This window comes from Rattus norvegicus, chromosome 12 (assembly GCF_036323735.1).
Source record: "Rattus norvegicus strain BN/NHsdMcwi chromosome 12, GRCr8, whole genome shotgun sequence".
NCBI lineage: Eukaryota > Metazoa > Chordata > Mammalia > Rodentia > Muridae > Rattus > Rattus norvegicus.
The window spans coordinates 46,851,881-46,871,890 of NC_086030.1; the positions used below are offsets into that span (position 1 = coordinate 46,851,881).

General features: G+C 48.7%; 1 protein-coding gene across 1 annotated transcript in view; it reads right to left on the reverse strand.

The window, feature by feature from the left end:
- Msi1 (musashi RNA-binding protein 1) overlaps positions 1–20,010 on the reverse strand; it is a 96,628-nt gene that overhangs the window by 36,656 nt on the left and 39,962 nt on the right. The gene's annotated exons all lie outside the window — the stretch shown is intronic.

Here is a 20,010-nt window from a genome sequence, read left to right on the forward strand (position 1 = left end):
CCCTGCCTCGAAATGGGAAGTGAATGACAGTCAAGGCAAAATAACACAAACCTTTAATCCCAGCACTCAAGAGGCAGAGGCGAGCATATCTCTGTTTGAGGCCAGTCTGGTTTACCTAGTGAACTTAAGGAAGACTGCCAGGGCTACTTGGAGAAACCCTGTCTCTAAATAAATACATAAATAAATAAGCAAGCAAGTAAAAAAAGAAAGAAACAAACGGAAGAAGGGAGGGAGGGAGGGAGGGAGAAAGGAAGGCGGTGACAGCCAATAGAAAACATCCCGATGTCAAACTCTCGCCTTCCTCTACCCCCACACCTGCACATACATGTGCGCTTATGCATACATACGCTACACATACACATACACACTAAATAATTGCGTAATACAGGATTCATGTCTAGAGTGAATGTACAACTCATTAACAAAAATGTAAACGGCTCAATTAAAAATAGGCAGGCCCTCTCATAGGATAGCGTCTGCGTGCCCCAGGGAGCTTGCGGGGATACCTAGTGAACTTGAGGAAGACTGCCAGGGCTACTTGGAGAAACCCTGTCTCTAAATAAATACATAAATAAATAAATATATCCCCACATGCTGTCTATCCCAGCATGCCCCGCGAAGGACAGCAGCTAAGGGCTGAGGATGGGGGCCAGCTGCTGTGAGGAAGGAGCTGGAAGTTCACAATGCCATCTCTGGGCAGTTTTATTCCAGAGATACCATCTGAGCTTGGGGGCTCATGAGGGCCGAGGTCCTGTAGGCTGAGAATTCGAACTGCCATTCTGAATGACTTACCATGGACGAGGTCTTCAATGCGCACAGACATTTCAGCATGGACCACAGACCCCACCCGTGTCACTGACAGCAGGGTCCGTAACAGGCGCCAGCCTTTGAGTTCCTTAGAGGCAGTGAGTGGTGGAAAGTGTTTCCTGAGAGGCCCTCAGGGGCCAGGCTACTGTCCAAATAGCCGAGTTCAGGGTTCGAAGCTCGGTGCTATAGCATGTGCTCGGCATGGGTGAAATCCTGGGTTTACCTCAGCATTAAAAAACAAACAGGGGGCTGGGGATTTAGCTCAGTGGTAGAGCGCTTACCTAGGAAGCGCAAGGCCCCGGGTTCGGTCCCCAGCTCCGAAAAAAAGAACCAAAAAAAAAAAAAAAAAAAAAAAAAAAAAAAAAAAAAAACAAACAGAACCCCCCATCCCCCGGGTCAGCAAGGTGGGTGAGGAGGTAAAGGTACTTGCTACCAAGCTCAGTCCCCCTAACGGTAGACAGAGAACGGAAGCCTGCAAGTTGTTCTCTCTCTCTCTCTCATTTCTCAAATATATATATATATATATATATATATATATATATATATATATATATATAAATTTTTTTCTTTCTGGCTAGCCTGAAACTCATTGGGTAGATCAAAGAGTTCTGCTTCTGCCCCTGAGTGCTGGGTTATGTGACATATCTTTTGTTTTGTTTTGTTTTTGAGACAAGGGCTCTCACCATGTAGCCTTGCTTGGCTGGCCTAGACCTCACAGACATCTACCTGCCTCCACTTCCTCAGGGCTGTTCTGTTTGTTTTTTTATCATAGTTTTTGAGACAGGATCTCGAGTAGCACAGGCTAGCCTCTTCCTTAAATTTATGTTTTATGTGTGTGTGTGTGGGCACACATGCGCCCACATGAGCTCGAGTACGTGTGCATGCATGCACATATATGTAGAGGTAACATAGGAGTCATTTCAAAACTTTTCTCCTTCTGCCTTGTGGGTTCAGAGATGAATCACAGTTCATCTTTGGCCACATCGAACTGAGCTGCGCCACTGGCCCTCCGCTGGCCTCTTACTCACTGTGTCCCTGAGAGTGACCTTGAAAATGCTGCCCTTTCTCACACCAGAGCAGGGGGATTCCAGGGACGTGCCACCACACCTGGCTTCAGCTTCCTCTCTGGAGTAACGAAAATGTTCTAAAATTGATTATGGTGGCGTTTCAAAACGCCACCGGTCTATTTTAAGAGTGGAAGTAGGTGAATTGGGTGGTACGGGAGTTACGTTGCAGTAAAGACGTTGCCAAGAAAATGTCCTTTTACCGACCCTTTCCCTAATCCAGCGCCTATCAACAGAATTAATGTGTGGCACCCTTACCACGGCGGCATGCTTTTTCCTCGTTATTATTATCTGAGCATGATTAGGACTTGCTCACCCACCAGACACGCGGTACTAAGCACCTCCCAGGATTTTCCAATTCCCTCCTCCTGGCAGTTCTATTCTCTTTTTTATTTCACTGAACAGGAAAACAAATGGTGGAAGAAGTCATATAACAAATGATAACATCTCAATGCAAGGATTACTGAGCGATCACGAGGTACCAAGGCCCGGACCGCCAGCACTTGCATTCATTCAACGCTGACAGCTACTCTGAGAGGGACTCATTTTACAGACCGAGAGACAGAAGCACGAAGGGGCAAATATACCCCTACGGCTCTGGTTGGCCAGTTGTGATGGTTTACATCTGTAATGTCAGTACTTTGGGGCAGAGACAGGAGGATCATTAATTTGAGGCCAGCCTGGGCTACATAGTGAGACCTAACACCAAACAGCAAACCTCAGAATGACAGCACGTGGGTGAGCGGAGGATGTCAGACATGTTCGTGATGCCTTTATTTCTATCATAAACCACTATACCATGTTATCCACCTCTAAAGAATACACAATAAACCTGTTAATTATAGATGGTTCTGGACTGTCTATTGTGCTAGAGCGAGAGCCACCGAGAGCGGGGACCCCGTGCCAAGCACATTTGAATCCTTCCCCCTCTCCATCTTTTGGACCAGTGTACTTAATGCAACATACTTCGTTAAGAATTAGCCCAGGGGTTGGGGATTTAGCTCAGTGGTAGAGCGCTTGCCTAGGAAGCGCAAGGCCCTGGGTTTGGTCCCCAGCTCCGAAAAAAAGAACCAAAAAAAAAAAAGAAGTTCAAGGTCATCTTGGGTACCATGGGGTGGTGAGGGAGCCCGTTACGGCCGCGCTCTCCAACAGAAGCGCAGATTTACATCTGTCCATGTGTCACTTAACAAAGGCAGAGGCAGCACATTCTGCGAAGTGAGTTGTCGAGGAGTTTGTTGTGTGGATAGCAACGTAAATCAACGGCTCCCAACCATCCTAACGCTGAGACCCTTTAACACAGCACCTCAGGCTCGGTGGTCCTGTCATTGTTACTTCATAACTGTAATTTCCCTACTGTTACAAATCATTGACCCCAAAGGGGTCAAGACCCACAGGCTGAGAACCACCGATCATAACGGTATAGCCAATCTCTTCATGAGTTTCTTTGATGTGGTCAAGAGAGTCAGGCCCCGGCGTGAGAACACAGCCAACTATTTCAAACTTTAAAAATAGTTAATATCCACATACGTGTGTAATTTCTTTCTTTCTTCTCCTTCCTCTTCCTCCTCCTCCTTTTGGTTTTTTTGAGATAGGGTTTCTCTCTGCATCCCTACGGCTGTCCTAGCATTTGCCTGTAGACTAAGCTGGCCTCGAAGTCACAGAGATCCACCTGCCTCTACCTCCCAAGTGCTGGGACTAAGGGTGTGCACCACCACCACCAGGTGTGAGTAATACCCACTTCCCATTCCTTCCCTTTCAGTTCCTCCCCTCCCGCACACCACTGTCCTTTTCCGATCTCAAGGGCTCTCTCTTAACACCTACTGGGTCCCTTAGTGCCGTGGTTCTCAACCTGTGGGTCTCCACCCCTTGTCAAACCTCTGTCAAGAAAAATATTTACATTATGAATCATAGCAGCAGCAAAAGACGGTTATGAGGTAGCAATGAAACAATTTTATGGCGGGAGTCACTGTAGCACGAGGAACTGTATTAAAGAACTGTGTTCCCGTCTTTCTGCCCCATCTTCTGAGATGATCCCTGAGCCTTAGAGGATGGAGGTGTAATACAGGTGTCCCACTTAGAGCTGAGCACTGCACATTCTCATCTTGTCTGCACGTTGGCTGGCTGTGGGTCTCTCTCTCTCTCTCTCTCTCTCTCTCTCTCTCTCTCTCTCTCCATATAAATTTAAATAGAAGTTTCCTGTATGGGTGGATACTGCTTATAATACATGAGATCCTGGATACCTTTCTATGAGTTGCCAATCAGGGGAACACCAAAGGCCTCTAAAACATACAGACTATGGCCATTGTTCTAGGTCGCCTACCAGACTAGATGGTAAGACCTTATTGCTAAAGATACGTTTGTTCACAGAACACAGAGAAATCGCACTAGAGCTGAGCTAGACACCTCCTCCCTGCTGACTAGCCTGCGTCATGCTGGAAGTGATATTCAAGCAACTGGAGAAGAGGAGTCATCTGTGGTCTTACTCAGGGGTAGACTCCGCATGCTCTGAAAGTGACCACCAGGCAAGATGCGCAAAGTGCGCTAGTGGTTCAGCTGTCTGGGGAGCAACCAGTCACTTTCCGATTGGCTTTGAGGCCTGTTCCACAGGAGGGATTTATGCCTCCTACTGTGGTTCTGATCAAGAGTCCAACGCTGGGGAGATCACAAACCTCAGAGGGAAACTATTACTGGTGTTTTACTAAATGCATGTCGTCAAACTTCCTTCAGGACATGAATGTTTCCATCCACAGATTGGTGATGCTCTTAGAGAAGTTGCTGTTTCCCCAGTCAGAAGTTAAAAATCGAGATTCCTAACTGGTCAAAGTGGTTGTTGAGTAAGTGCTTATTCTTTTTTTTTTTTTTTTTTTTTTTTTTGGTTCTTTTTTTCGGAGCTGGGGACCAAACCCAGGGCCTTGTGCTTCCTAGGTAAGCGCTCTACCACTGAGCTAAATCCCCAGCCCCATAAGTGCTTATTCTTAAATGGGACTTCTCCATCATGCATACACACAGGCACAAGCATACACATGCATACACACAGAGACACACATGCACGCACACAGACACACACATGCACATGCACACCACACACAGGCAGGCACATACAAATGGACACACACAGACACACACATGCACATGCACACCACACACAGGCAGGCACATACAAATGGACACACACAGACACACATACATGCACACATGCACACATGCACACACACAGACACACAAGAACATGCACAAATACAGACACACAGGCAGGAGTACACACAGATAGACAGGCACAATCTCTCTCACACACACACACATACACAGAGGCAGGCATAAGCATACACATGCATACACACCCTGACATATATGCACGCACATACACAGGGACAATCATACATATGCATACACACACACACACACATACACACACTGACAGGCACAAGCCCCCTCCCCACAGACTTACAGGCACACAGGAACACACACACACACACACACACACACACACACACACGGCTTGGGGAACATCTCAGAACACCCATCCCAGCACAGATGGGGGAGCCTCATGAAATCCCACCCCAAGCTGAGGGGCTATAGGCAGTGGACAGATGCTGGTGCTGGGGGGGAGAGGGGAACTGTAACTATTGATAAGTTTCCCTTGATCCATTAGATAACTCTACACCAGTGTACGAACAGATTAGATTAATCAGCAACGGGGCTGCCAAGTGTCCGTGGGTGGGAAGACCCTGAGTTCACTCTTCAGTGCCAAGAAATGAGTGAGTAAATTAACCAAGGGCAGCAAGAGGTTCAGTGCGGCACAGCGAACAGCAAGCCAGCAGCCTGTCAAGATCCTGCTTAGGAAGCATGCGTACTACACACGTGTGAGACGTAACACGTGTGCCGTGACCCTATAATGACTGGCTGTTCTGAGTAGGGTGGCGCACCCCTGTAATCTCACCGCTTGAAAGGTGCAGGCAGCAGGGCAGGATCCAAGGCCTACCTGGGTTTTACCAGACCCCGTCTCAAAGACAAAAGCAAAATAAAGCTGGCGGGGGTGGGGGTGCTTTTAATCCCAGCACTGAGGAGGCAGAGGCTGACAGATCTCTGTGTTCAAGGCCAGCCTGGTCCACAGAGTGAGTACCAGGACAGCTGAGGATATGAAGAGAAGCCCTGTCTTGAAAAATATACAAAAAGCAAAATAAAGTATAATAAATAAATAGATTAATATAGCAGAGCTTGACGGCACTTTTTTGTACAAGTCAGGTTTGCACAGGGTCTCTTTTGTGTAGCTCAGACTGATCTTAATATCCCAATCCTCCTGCCTCAGCTTTCTATGAGCGTGGAAAGAAGGGTGTTTCAACCAAATAGCTGCAACTGTACTTTTTTTTTTTTTAAAGATTTACTTATTTATTTTATGTGAGCACACTGTAGCTGTCTTCAGACACACCAGAAGAGGACATCGGATCCCATTACAGATGGTTGTGAGCCACCATGTGGTTGCTGGGATTTGAACTCAGGACCTCTGGAAGAGCATTCAGTGCTCTTAACCGCTGAGCCATCTGTCCAGCCCTGTACTTTTTTTTTTTTTTTAAATCAGGTCATTGAAAAAAATCACTGCAATGTAGTAGATTCTCTCTCTCCCCCCCTCTGTCTCTGTCTCTGTCTCTGTCTCTGTCTCTCTCTCTCTCTCTCTCTCTCTGTCTCTCTCTCTCTCCCCTTCCCTCCCTCCCTTCCTCCTTCCTCTCCTCTCTTCTGTCTGTCTTCTTGTCTTCCTTCCTTCCTTTTCTTCCTTCCTTCCTTTCTTTTTCTTTGTTTCTTTGTTTTTCTTTCTTTTTTTCTCCCATACCATTCCAATATTCAGTGGAGGCAGAGGCTTTAACGAGATTATTCAGGGAGAAGGGCTCTGCCCGCTCTTGCAGAGGACCAGCGTTCAGCTTCCAGCACCTCCATGCTGGCTTACAACCACCCGTAACTCTAGTCCCCATGAATCCGACACAGTCCTCTGGCCAACAAGGTGCCCACACGGCACACAGACCTACCTGCAGGCAAAGCACTAATACACGTAAAATAAAAACAATCTTTTGTTTGGGAGACAGAGTCTCACTATGTATCCCTAGATGATCTGGAGCTTGCTGTGTGGACCAGGCTGGTCTTGAACTCACAGAGACCCACCTGCCTCTGTCTCCTCAATGCTGGGACTAAAGGTGTGCACCACCACACCCCACCTTTGTGTGTGTGTGTGTGTGTGTGAGAGAGAGAGAGAGAGAGAGACAGAGAGAGACAGAGAGAGACAGAGAGAGAGAGAGAGAGACAGAGAATTGCCTAGGTTTTCATGCCTGTGTACATGTGTGTGTCTGTGTGCATGTGTGTGCCTGTGTGCATGTGTGTACCTGTGTGAATGTGTGTAGGCCAGAAGTTAGCACCTAGCATCTTCTTCAGCCACCCCCACCTTGTATCACTGATATGGCAAGGCTGGCTGATCTGTGAGTGTCGGGGAGCTAACTGTCTCCCATCCTGGGAGACACATGCCCAAGGTTTTCTAAGAGTGCAGATGATCTGAGCTTAGATCCTCATTGCTTCCTGGAAAACACTACCAACTGAGTTGTCACCTCTACCCTGGTGTCTCATTATGTAAGAATACTTCCCACCCATAGGTGGTACATGCCTAGCATCCCAGCTCTTGGGAAAGTGAGGGGGAAGGACTGTAAATCTCAGGCTAGCCTGGGCTACATAGTAAGATCCTGTTTCAAACTTTTCCTTTTGATGGAAGCTTCACCCTGATTTCAAGCCTATGTACCTGTTCCTTCCTCCACAAGATTAAGCAGTACTGCACCTTCTCACAGATTAGAACTGTGTTAGAACTTCACACACACACACACACACACACACGTACAATAGATACTCGTTGTGTATTTTGTGTTAGCATAAATGTGGATTTTGTTTTTCTGTAAATGTGGGTGCATCCTAGCGTCTGAGTAAACATAGTAAAAATGATTTGAACCGGGCTATGAAAGTATAAAAATTACACTTGAATTTTTTGCAAAATTTTTTTCTTTCTCTGGGGTGTGTGTGTGTGTGTGTGGAGTGTGAGTGTGTGTGAGTGTCTGTATGAGTGCATGAGTGTGTGAGTGTGTGAGAGTGTGTGCATGAGTGTGTGTGTGCATGAATGTGTGTGAGAGTGTGTGTGAGTGAGTGTGTGTATGTGTGTGAGTGTGTGTGTGAATGTGAGTGTATGTGTGTGAGTGTGTGAGAGTGTGTGAGTGTGATGTATGTGTGAGTGTGTGAGAGAGTGAGTGTGAGTGTGTCTGTATGAGTGTGTGCATGAGTGTGTGAGTGTGTATGAGTGTGAGTGTGTGAGTGTATGTGTGAGTGTGTGAGAGTGCATGAGTGTGTGTGAGTGAGTATGTGAGAGAGAGTGAGTGTGATGAGTGTGTGAGAGTGCGTGAGTGTGTGAGAGTGAGTGTGAGTGTGAGTGTGTCTGTATGAGTGTGTGCATGAGTGTGTAAGTGTGTGAGTGTGTGAGAGTGAGTGTGAGTGTGAGTGTGAGTGTGTCTGTATGAGTGTGTGCATGAGTGTGAGTGTGTGAGTGTGTGTGAGTGCGAGTGTGTGTGAGTGTATGTGTGAGTGTGTGAGAGTGCATGAGTGTGTGTGAGTATGTGAGAGAGAGTGAGTGTGATGAGTGTGTGAGAGTGTGTGAGTGTGTGAGTGTGTGTGTGAATGTGTGTGTGTCTGTTTGTCTGTTTATGTCTTCTTTTGTTTTAAGCATACTGTTTTTGAGATCTACCTGTACTGTGTGAGCCAGTCATCCGTCCTTTTCCTTCTGTGTAGTACTCCATCGCATAAGAATGTTATTCTTCACTGGTTCTGCTGATGGACGCTTGTCCTGTTTCTCATTTCTGGCCTTTATGAATACTGCTGCTGTCGAAGCTTTTAGGCAGTCTTTAAATACTCTGGTTCAATTCATTTTCACTATGCTTTTTGTTTGTTAAGACGAATCCATATTTACAGGAAAAAAATCCATATTCACGCTAAAACAAAATAAGTCCACTTTACCCTCTGCAGCCCCATGGTGATGGTTTGTCAGTCGACGTAAATCTTCCCAGGTACTTCCTTTGTGTATAGAACCATATATGAACCTTAATGAGATCGTCGCCCCTCTGGCCATTCCTCCCTTAGCAATTCCAGGGGATACTGTGGAGTTTTTTGTTCGGTTTGGTTTGGGGACTTTTTTTCTTTGTTGTTTCTTTTGAGAGGAGTGCTCGTGTAATGAGGGCTGGCCTCAAATCCACCATATAGCTAAGAGAATGACACTGACCTTCTGACCCTCCAGTCTCTATGTCCAGATTCTAGGATTACAGTAGCATGTCGCCCTGCCTCACCGCAGAAGCACGCTTGCTTGATTTGTTATTATTAGCTATTTGTGTGTGTGTGTGTGTGTGTGTGTGTGTGTGTGTGTGTGTGTACATCACAGGGCATGTCTGAGTTAGGGTTCATTGCTGTGAAGGGACACCATGATCATGGCAACTCCTACGAAGGACAACATTTCATTGGGGCTGGTTTACATCGACTGAGGTTCAGTCCATGTACATCATGGCAGGAAGGATGGCATCGCCCAGGCATGGTGCTGGAGGAGTTGAGAGTTCTCCATCTCGTTCCAAAGACAAACAGAAGACTGGCTTCTAGGCAGTTAGGAAGAGGGTCTCAAAACCCACCCAACAGTGACACACTTCATCTAACAAGGCCACACCTCCTAATAGTCCCACTTCTTATGGACCAAGCACTCAAACCACCACAGGGCACATGCTGAAGTGAGAGGACAGATTTCCTCTTTCTACCATGTATTCCAGGGATGTCAGGCTTGCGGGTCAAATGCTCTTACACTCTGTCTTGTTAGGGTCTCACTGCTGTGAGCAGACACCGTGACCAAGGCAACTCTCACAGGGACAACATTTAATTGGGGCTGGCTTACAGGTTCAGAGGTTCAGTCCATTATCATCAAGGTGGGAACATGGCAGCATCCAGGCAGGCATGGTGCAGGAGGAGCTGAGAGTTCTACATCTTCATCTGAAGGCCGCTAGTGGAAGACTGGCTTCCAGGCAACTAGGATGAAGGTTTTAAAGCCCACACTCACAGAGACAAGCCTACTCCGACAAGGCCACACCCACTCCTAGAGGGCCACACCCCATCCAACAAGGCACACCTCCAAATAGTGCCACTCCCTGGGCCAAGCATATTCAAACCATGACACCTCTGAACCATCTCACCAGCCCTAACCATGTAATTCCTCTCCCCATCCTCTCCCCAGGGGAGCTGTGTGATGGCTTTTGCCTATAATCCCAGCACTTGAGAGGCTGAGTAGGAAGATAGCAGAGAGTTTCCTGTGAGTCTGGGCTACACATAAGTTCAAGGCCAGCCTCGGCTACAGAACGAGACCCTTTCTCAAAAAGAAAGGATGGGGCATAGAGGATATATGTGTTTCATATGGGTGCTTGCTTAACATGCACGAGGCCCTAATTCCCAGCAGCAGCAGCAGCAGCAGCAGCAGCAGCAGCAGCAGCAGCAGCAACGAAAATATGCAAGCGAGCACACACATACACACACACTCAGACACACACAGACACACACACATGCACACACTCACAGACACACACAGATACACACACACTCACATACTCACACACACTCACACACACATATACTCACATGCACACTCACACAGACACACACACATGCACATACACACACACTCACAGACACACTCACAGACACACACACAGACACACACAGACACACACATATACTCACATGCACACTCACACTCACAGACACACACACATGTATACACTCACATGCACATACACACAGACACACACACAGACACACACACACACACACACACGTACACACACACACTTTTAGGCCATGGTCCGTAAATTCATGCATGTAAAACCTTTAGATACTGAGGGCTTACTGTATTAGGCACATCTTGCCCTATCCCCCAATTACCTGTATCCATGGCAGACATTGATAATCGATCATAGATTTCCATCCTCGCCCAGCTGCAGCCACTGCCAGTTAGTAGAAAAACTGAATTCAATTTCCCATCTCGAGTATAATTTGGCCACTTTCCATTTTGCCCATGAATAAACTAGGACTCTGGGAGGGGAAGAGCCTGCTTCAAGGTCAGAGACAGAGCCCCAGGCTCCGGCCTCCCTGTCAAATGCTCTTTTCACTGTATTCACTGACTCCTAAAGCTATTTTCCCTGGGACCACTGAAAACCTGGTCTCTAGGGAGAAGGCAGAGAGTAGGGGACCCTGCCCTCTGGCCAGCCCCTTCATCTCCAGGCCCTGCCTGAAGTGTAATGGGAGCCCCTGCCAACAAACAAAACATCGTGGCAGCCCCTCCCCCACAGGCACCAGCAACAGACCTGTGGTTTCTCTTCAGATTCCCAAAATAAACACTGGGAAAAAAAATTTTTTTAAATAAAGGAAGTGTGCTTTTAGCATCTTCGTGTTCAGTCCCTGAACTGTGGGATTATTAATTGACCAGACTAAATCAAATAATTACAGGCAGGAGGCAACTTCAGTGCTGAATTTCGAAAGCACTGGCGCATGTGCACACAGGCACACAGGCACACACACCCGCCCTCACCGACACATCACACTCGCTCTGGTTGTCATTGAAAGCGACGGTGAGAAAGTGGGAGAGTCAGCAGGTCTGGGCAGACTGGGTGTCCTCAGCTGGGTGAGCAGAGTCATTGAATTCCCTCACGTCAGGATGGGGCAAAAAAGTGAAGGGGGAAATTTGTGATGCTTGAGTCTGATACACGTGGGCTCTTGAGAGGGCAGGCTTCGTGACCTTACCTGGCCTGTCTCAGCCTCAGTTTCTTCACCTGTAGGATGGGCACAAGAACATACGCTGTATGTTCATATACCCATAGGTATATGTCACCATAGACCAGTGAGACAGCTCAGTGGGTAGGGGTGCCACAAAGCCTGACCAACCTGAGCTCCATCCACAAGTCCAACATGTCAGAAGGACACGAATGACTCTTGGAAACTGTCCTCTGATCTCTGCACACGCAGTGTGGTACATGTGCCGGTGGGTGGCATGCATACATGAACATAAAGATGTGTACAATTACTATGGGTCAGTTAAAGCTAAAGTCACAGAGCTAGGGGTTGTGGTCGCTGATGACGGTGTTGGTATAGTGTGCTTACCCCAGCTACTGATGGAGTTAAGGCAGGAGGCTTGCTTGAGCCAAGGAGGAGTTAAAAGCTCACCCACCCCGGAGCAATAGAGTGCGACCTCTTCCATCTCAACCAAACTTGTATGTGTGCACACAACACCTGGGTCTGTGGACTATCTCAGTGGGACAAAGAATTTCCAGTGTGTGTACTTCTATGGATTTGATACCTGCAACCAATAAAATAAGGTAAACCTAAAAAATACTTTGAGAGAGAGAGGCAGAAAGAGATAGAGGGAGGAAGGGAGGGAGAGAGAGAGAGGAAGGGAGAGAGAGAGAGAGAGAGAGAGAGAGAGAGAATAGAAACAAATTAGGGAGAGCAGAGCAGTGTGGAGGTTATGTCCACTAATGAGGTCACTCCTGCCCCCCCGGCCTTTGCACAGCTCTTCCGATGCAGGGATGGGAGATGAATCTAGGGTTCCTTAGAACTCCAGGTTCTCTCTCTTTTTTTTTTTTCTTACTTTTTTTTTTTTTTTTTTTTTGGTTCTTTTTTTTCGGAGCTGGGGACCGAACCCAGGGCCTTGCGCTTCCTAGGTAAGCGCTCTACCACTGAGCTAAATCCCCAGCCCCCCCCTTTTTTTTTTCTTTTTTTTTTCAGGTTCTCTTATTGGACCCATGGCTCTGTATCCCAAGGAAGGTTGTCTGGTCTTCAGTGTACCAGTTTCAAAATGGTTGAGCCATGGCCATGGGGGAGGCTCTGCCACTTCCCCTGACTTACAGGAGGACCCAGATGAGGAAGGGTCCAGTCCAAGGTGGCACGGCTAGCTTGTCTGGAGACCCCATTGCTGCATCTTGAGACTTTCCATTCGGGGGACCGATTTCACCTTTCCTACGCCGTGACAGCTACGTCAGCAGAGTCCCACCCCCCACTCTCACCCCGATTATCTTCCCACCAGTTCTTACGGAACTTAGCCTCCAATTAAAGAACACTTCGTATAAATTATAACAGAGGGTCCTCGGGGAACCTGAAGGCTCAGAGGAAGGAGAAAACGCTGGGAGGGAGAGGAAAGAAGGAAGGCATTTGAGCAGAATCAGAGAGGCAGATATGGAGGACAGAACACTCCTTGTGGCTTAGCGGAACTGGTGTTCTGCCCTGCTTCTCCCCCTACACACACTCTTGTCGCTAGTACCCGCCACGGTGTCATGGTGCTCTGTCTACAAAACTCAGCCAGGGTCACTGACTGGCACAGGATGTAATATATTCCAGCAGAAGATGGAGACCGTGGTCTTGGCTCTTGGGAAGTGAAGGGGGAAGCCTTGTGCGTTCAAGATCTTCCTCCACTGCATGGTGAGTCTGAGGCCCGGCTACAAGAGACTCAATCTCAAATGAACAAACAAACCTCAACAGAACAGTGCTAACTGCTGTCCTTGGGAGTTGACACTGCCAACCACCACCAATCCCATCTTTCCCTCCCCTCTTCCTGACCTGGGTAACTCTAGCAGACATTTACAGAATATCCCATGGGCCTGCTAGGCAATTTACACCAACTGGTCTGGTTAGTTATTCCTCAAAATAAAAAAATAAAAATAAAAATAAAAAGGCTCGGGGGAGGGAAGTCTGGGACTCAGAACCCTGTACACCGAGTCTGTCCTCCACTAGGGACTGACACCCTCAGCTCCTGTTACCTTCACACAGCAGAGGATAGCCAATCCCAGAGAGCAAGCAAAGAATCCCGAGGCCACACAGCGAAGCAGCAGGGAGCCTGGATATGAGCGCCCACTCTAAGTCACACTTGAATCCAATTGCTTCTGTCTGTCTGTCTATGAAGTGAATCCAGGAGCTGCCATCCATCCATGATTTTAGCCTAGTGTGGCTACAACTGGCCGGGTCCATGAATGAGCCAAAGGTGTGAGAACCTCACTTTGGTTCCCTAGCAACTAAATAAAAATCAAGGTTGGCCGTGCACGTCTTAGCACAGGGGAGGCAGGGACAGGGGGATCTCTGGAGCTCCCTCACCAGATCGTCTTCCTGAATCAGGGACCTTTGGGTTTTGTGCACAGTTTGCATCAAAAATTAAGATAGAGGGCTGCAGAGATGGCTCAGGGGTTAAGAGCACGGACTGCTCTTCCAGAGGTCCTGAGTTCAAATCCCAGCAAACACACGGTGGCTCACAATTGTCTGTAACTCATATTTTGGGGTATCCTACACCCTCACACAGATGTGTGTGTGTGGGAGTGTGTATGGGTGTGTGTGTGTAAGTGTATGTGTGTGCATATGTATATGTACACAGTTATATATAGTCAAACAGCAATGTACATAAAATAAAAATACATTTTTAAAAAATTAAGATGGCGAACGATAGAGGTGGATGCTTGAGATGGGCCTCTCAGCTGTGCACACACACAAATAGGTACACAGGCATAAACACACACACACACTCACACACTCACACACACACACACTCACACACACACAGAGATAGAGAGAAGTAGGGAGACTACTTAGTGAGATGGGACAGTAGGTGACCTTCCGGTGTCATTGTGCTGGCTAGCTGAAACCCCTCAATAGCTCCCTTACACCGTTAGAGCAAATCCCAAACACTGCCAGTAGACGACAATCCCCATGGCCCCACCCGTGCCTCATCTGCCCTGCAGCTGTTGACCCACCCCCCTTTAATCAAGTGACCTTGTAGAGCCTGGAAATCACCAGACGCATCCTTGACCCAGGGCCTCTGAACAACCCTCTCCCTGGATAGAACATCCACCCCTTCCATTTGGGGCAGACACTACTCTTCTTCTGGATTTTCTGCTGTCTGCCTAGAGCCGTGGTTCTCAACCTTCCCCAATGCTGCAAGTCTTTAACGTAGTTCCCCCGTTGTGGCGGCCCGCCAAACATAAAGTTATTTTCCTTGCTACTTCATAAGTTTGCTACTGTCTTGAATCGTGATGTAAACATCCCCGTCTCCTGATGATGGTTCTGGGAGACCCCGTGAAAGGATCGTTCAGCACCCAACGGGGTCACAGTCCACAGCTTGACAACTGCTGGCCTGGAGCACCCTTCCCCATTCAGCAGTATCCTCCTGCTGTGGACAAGCTCCCCTTAGCCACATCCCCCCTCGCCTTTCTTTCCCTAGACTGTGCCTCGCAGACTCCCTCTGCCTTTTCAGTGTCCCGGATGAATATCCCTTCCCCACAGAGACCCCTCCAGGCCTTCCCTTCTGCTCCATTTTCCTTTGCCCCTTTCGTTTCCCAGGAACCTTTGCTGCAACTCTGTGTTTCTGCACCCATGTGAGTGTAAGCGTGTCACATGATCCGTGAATGCCTGTGATTCTCTTTCCTCCTGCTCCCCTCCAGCTCCTCTACACAGTCTCGATACGTAGCCCAGGCTGGCTTAAAAACCCAATACGTAGCTGAAGATGGACTTGATCGGGATCCTTCTCTCTCTATCTCCCCACTACAGCGGCAACCAGTGGGGTGGGACGCAGGGTTCGCATTAGACAAGCGCTCTACCAGCCCAGCGACATCTCGGCCCCTTTAAATCCTTCCTGAAAGTTAGGGCTATTTTCTCCTGCTCCCCGTGGCGTGGGCTAGCTCGTTAGGCACTCTATCCATCTTGAAGGCACAGTGCGGTAGACACATCGCCCTCCTTAAGCCTTTGGACGTAATAATAATGACCGCTGTGCTTTATTGAGCCCTTGGAGCGGCCGGAGCAGTTTCTCATGCGATTTCATTGGCTCATCGGATAACTTATGATGCTGTCTTAATTACTAGTATATCCATAGGACGGATGAGTATCTGGGGCTCAGAGACATGCCACCCCTTGGCTAAAATGACAAAGCCTCTAAGAGGAGGAGCAGGGCTTCTGCCCAGGGCTCTTCCACACCTCTGCACTGGGCCTACGATTTGGTGCCACCTCACAGAGGGTGGGGCCGGCTGCTTCGGTCCTTGCCGTCCTCTCCTGCCCTCTCCTACACCCAGGGGTTTGTGCCTTGAACTCTAGAGCTGCCATCGGGGGATCAGCAAGCTTGTGAGAACAGCTCCTTAATTTAGTATTACAGCACTAAGAAAGAGCAGGCAGCAGGGTCCAGATACCTGCCCTTCTGACTGTGACCCAGAAGAGAGATGCCGGGGCCAAAAAGTAGAGACTTCCCAGGTCTTCTTTACTATAAGTGACCCAGCTGTCCCCACAGCAGTGCTGATCTTGCTGGGTCATCAGCAACAGCAGGCTCCAGAGAAGCCGGGAGCCACGCAGAACGATCCAGCAGGAAAAGCCTAGGTCGTTGATTATATATATATTAAAGTTTGTACAGTCATACTTTTTACAGGTTTCACGTTTGGTGAGAAAAAGCAAAACCAAACAAGAATATGGATATTTTGGGGGGGGGCTAGGGTGTGGATGTGCACATCTGTAATTATAGCATTTTTGGGAGGTGGAGGCAAGAAAATCAGGAGCTTCAAGGTCATCTTCAGTGAGATAGCCAGAGTGAGGCTAGCCTGGGCTACACAGCAAGACCCTACCTCAAAAACAGACAGAACTACAGGCTGGAGGAGGAGATGCCTACTGCACAGAAGTGCTTAACTGACTGTGTGAGACCAGAGTTCAAGTCCACAGATCCCACATCAAGCCTGGGAGTTTTTATAAGTCTCTGTAACCCCAGCTCCTACAGAGGTGTGAGAGGTACCAATCAGAGGCTCCTTGGAAGTTACTCAGCTGGCCTGACCCACACAGCAGGCAAACCACAGAGACCCTGTCTCAAACAAAGGGGAGGTGGGCGCTCACATCCAAGTTGTCCTCAGACAAGCAATGGCATGTGGGCGCCCATATCCACATGCATCACACACATGCACATCGTATACATACATAGAGACACACACACACACACACACACACACACACAGAGGCATGTGAAACAACTTCAGAATGCAAGAATTTGGTTTGATCCAGACAGTGTTGCTGCACACCTTTAATCCCAGCCCTTGGGAGGCAGAGGCAGGTAGATCTCTGAATTCAGTCTGGTCTACAGGGTGAGTTACAGAACAGCCAGAGCTACACAGAGAAACCCTGTCTTGAAAAACAAACAAACAAACAAACAAACAAACAAACAGAACTTAGGTTAGATTCCCCAGCACTTTAAAGTTTCTTTTTCCACTCCATCAACAGTTGCTCTGTTTTAAATTTTTCAAAGTAACTTAGCTGCCGTGGTACTGGGGATTGAGCCCGCGGCCTCACCAAACATTTTGCCGATTTGAGTTCTATGTTCCAGCATGAGAGAGGAAAAGGCAGTGTGCTGATGTTTGCTGCACATAAGCGGGGGCTACAGAGACAGCTTGACCCGGGAAATGTCCGCTTTACAAGCTAAGGATCCAAGTTAGAGCCAGGACACCTGTGTAAAGCTGGGCCTAGAGGCTCAGGCCAGTGATTGGAGTACTGTGGAGTCAGAGACAGGAGGATGCCCGGGGCTTCCTGGCCAGCACATCTGGTTGAGTCAGCAAGCTCCTTGCTAAGGGAGAGACCCTTCTCAGTGAGGCAGAGGGACTGAACAGGCAGCTCAGTGGATAAAACTCTTGCCATGCCAGTGCGAAGACAAGAGGTAAGGTCCTCAGAGCCCACGTGAAACCTGGCGTGCCTGGACAAGTCAGAATAGCCAGAATGTGTGAGTTCTTGGTTCATGTGCAGTCCCTGACTCAGAAAATAATGTAGAGAACAAGTGAGAGAGACATCTGATGTTAGCTTTAGTGTACGTGGGCATGTGCACACACACACACACGCACACGCACGCGCGCACACACACTTGCACATGCACACACACATGCACACTTGCAAATGCACACACATACACACGCACACACACAGGTAGGCATGCACACATACACATACACACATATACACACAGGCATGCACGCACACACATTCGCATACAAGCACACTAGCGCATGCATGCACACGGGCATGTACATATACACATACACACAGATGCCCATGCAAACACACATACACATACACATATACACATGTACACAGGCATGCACGCACATGTGGGTGTATACACACACAAATACACATGGGCACACACACGCACCTGCGTACACACACATGCCAACTCACACATACACACATGCACATGTGCACACACACGGGCATGCACACATACACACACATATGCATAACACAAATTTGTGTCCACACATTTGTAAACACACACATACACATACATTCACACACTACACACATACACCAAAAAGCACAAACAAAAGCAACAACAAAAAAGATAAATAAAAGCAAAACAGGGATCAATGAAGACACTCAACACGGACCCCCTAACCTACACACACTTGTTAATGCACACCTGCACACACGTGTATACACACATAAACAAAAAACCAATGCGAAGCAAGCACAGATCTGCTTAGCTAGACAGAAAGTGCCACGCACTTCCGTCTACTCGAAATACCAAAACTGGGCTGAATCTCAAGAAGCAGAAGGCAGGTCAGGAGCTGCCTGGACTCGACGGGTTGGAGAAGCAGGAGCCATAGCCATCCCTGAGGTGAAAAGAGGTAGAAGTGGAAGGAATCGGTGCTGCAGAGCACTGGGAAGAGGCCACGAGGCACACTCTGAGGTGGCTAACTAGGGGCTGAGCATGCACAGCTCCGAGGTAGAATGCTTGCCTAGCGTGTCGAAGACCCTGGTTCAAAGCCCAGTAGCAGAAAGAGGGGGAAGCAGCCCTGTTTGCCCGGTATGCTTGCAACCCTAGCAACAGAGGCTGAGGCAGCAGGAACGGGTTTGGGGAGGTGGGTTACAATAAAACGTGTACATGTGACTTCAGGTGCCCACAGATGCCAGAGGCATTGGCTGCTCTGGTGGTCCAGGCACTTGTGAACTGTGCGTGCTAGAACAGAATCTTACACAGATGGGATTACACTCTACTCACCAACCTTCCTGGTGATTAACATACCAATTAAAATCTCAGATCAATAGATTTTCCTCCCTTCCCTTTTCATTTTGGAGCTGGGGTCTCACTAAGTAGCCACGGCTGGCCTGGAACTTGCTATGTGGACCAGGCTAGCCTTGAACTCACGGAGATCCGCCTGCCTCTACCTCCTGAGTGCTGGGGTTAAAGACGACTCAAGTATCCACTTAGCCTATTCTCTCTGGCTCTTCCACAGTGGTCCTGACCGACCCACGATTTCCCTCGATTTCCCTCGAAGATGAGACTCCTTCTTGTCTGCCTCAAGGCTTAGCCATGACTGTGACCTCCTCCCTGCGGGTGACTGACCCCACAGGCTGCCTGTCTTGACTTAGTCCCCCCTGTCTTTAGGACCAGCTAACTGTCCAGACTCCCTTTCTGGCAGGGATAGGCAGCTACCTAAACTCGGTGAGCCTCAGTCTCCTCAGAAGTCTTGAGGAGGTGAACAGAGAGAGAGAGAGAGAGGCAGAGCACGCAGGGCACAGCCCAGGGCCAGATGGTGTCATCTGATCTCTCGGGGAGTAAAGGTGGGTCTGCGGCCACCTGCTTTGGGTAGGGCATTAAAGCTGAGGAGGGAAGGTGAGGCCGAGCTGGGCGGCCCTGGGAACCCGGGAGAGGCAAGGCTGGAGTGGAAACGTTTAGGAGGAGAACAAACGGCTCCTGAATGGGAGCTTTTATTCCTGCCGCAGAGGGCTTTGTTCCCCCAAACACGTGACGCACAAAAGCCTCTACTTGAATTCGGGAACCCAAATTGGTTCTCAGGTGGGGGAGGAGTGGGGTGTCCGGGATTTCGGGATTCCTTAAAGGGACAATGCCCTGGTTTGCCGGTCTCAGGGTTCAGTCCTCATTGTCTTGGGGGGGGGGAGGGGGGAGGGGAAGGGAGGGGAAAGGGGTGGGTGTGAACTGGACCTGTGGGGGCGGGGCGGCTGTTCAGAAGAGGATGAAGAGGGGAGGGGGAGCGCGGGTTGAGAAGAAGCGGGGAAGACGGAAGACAGCCCTGGCCCC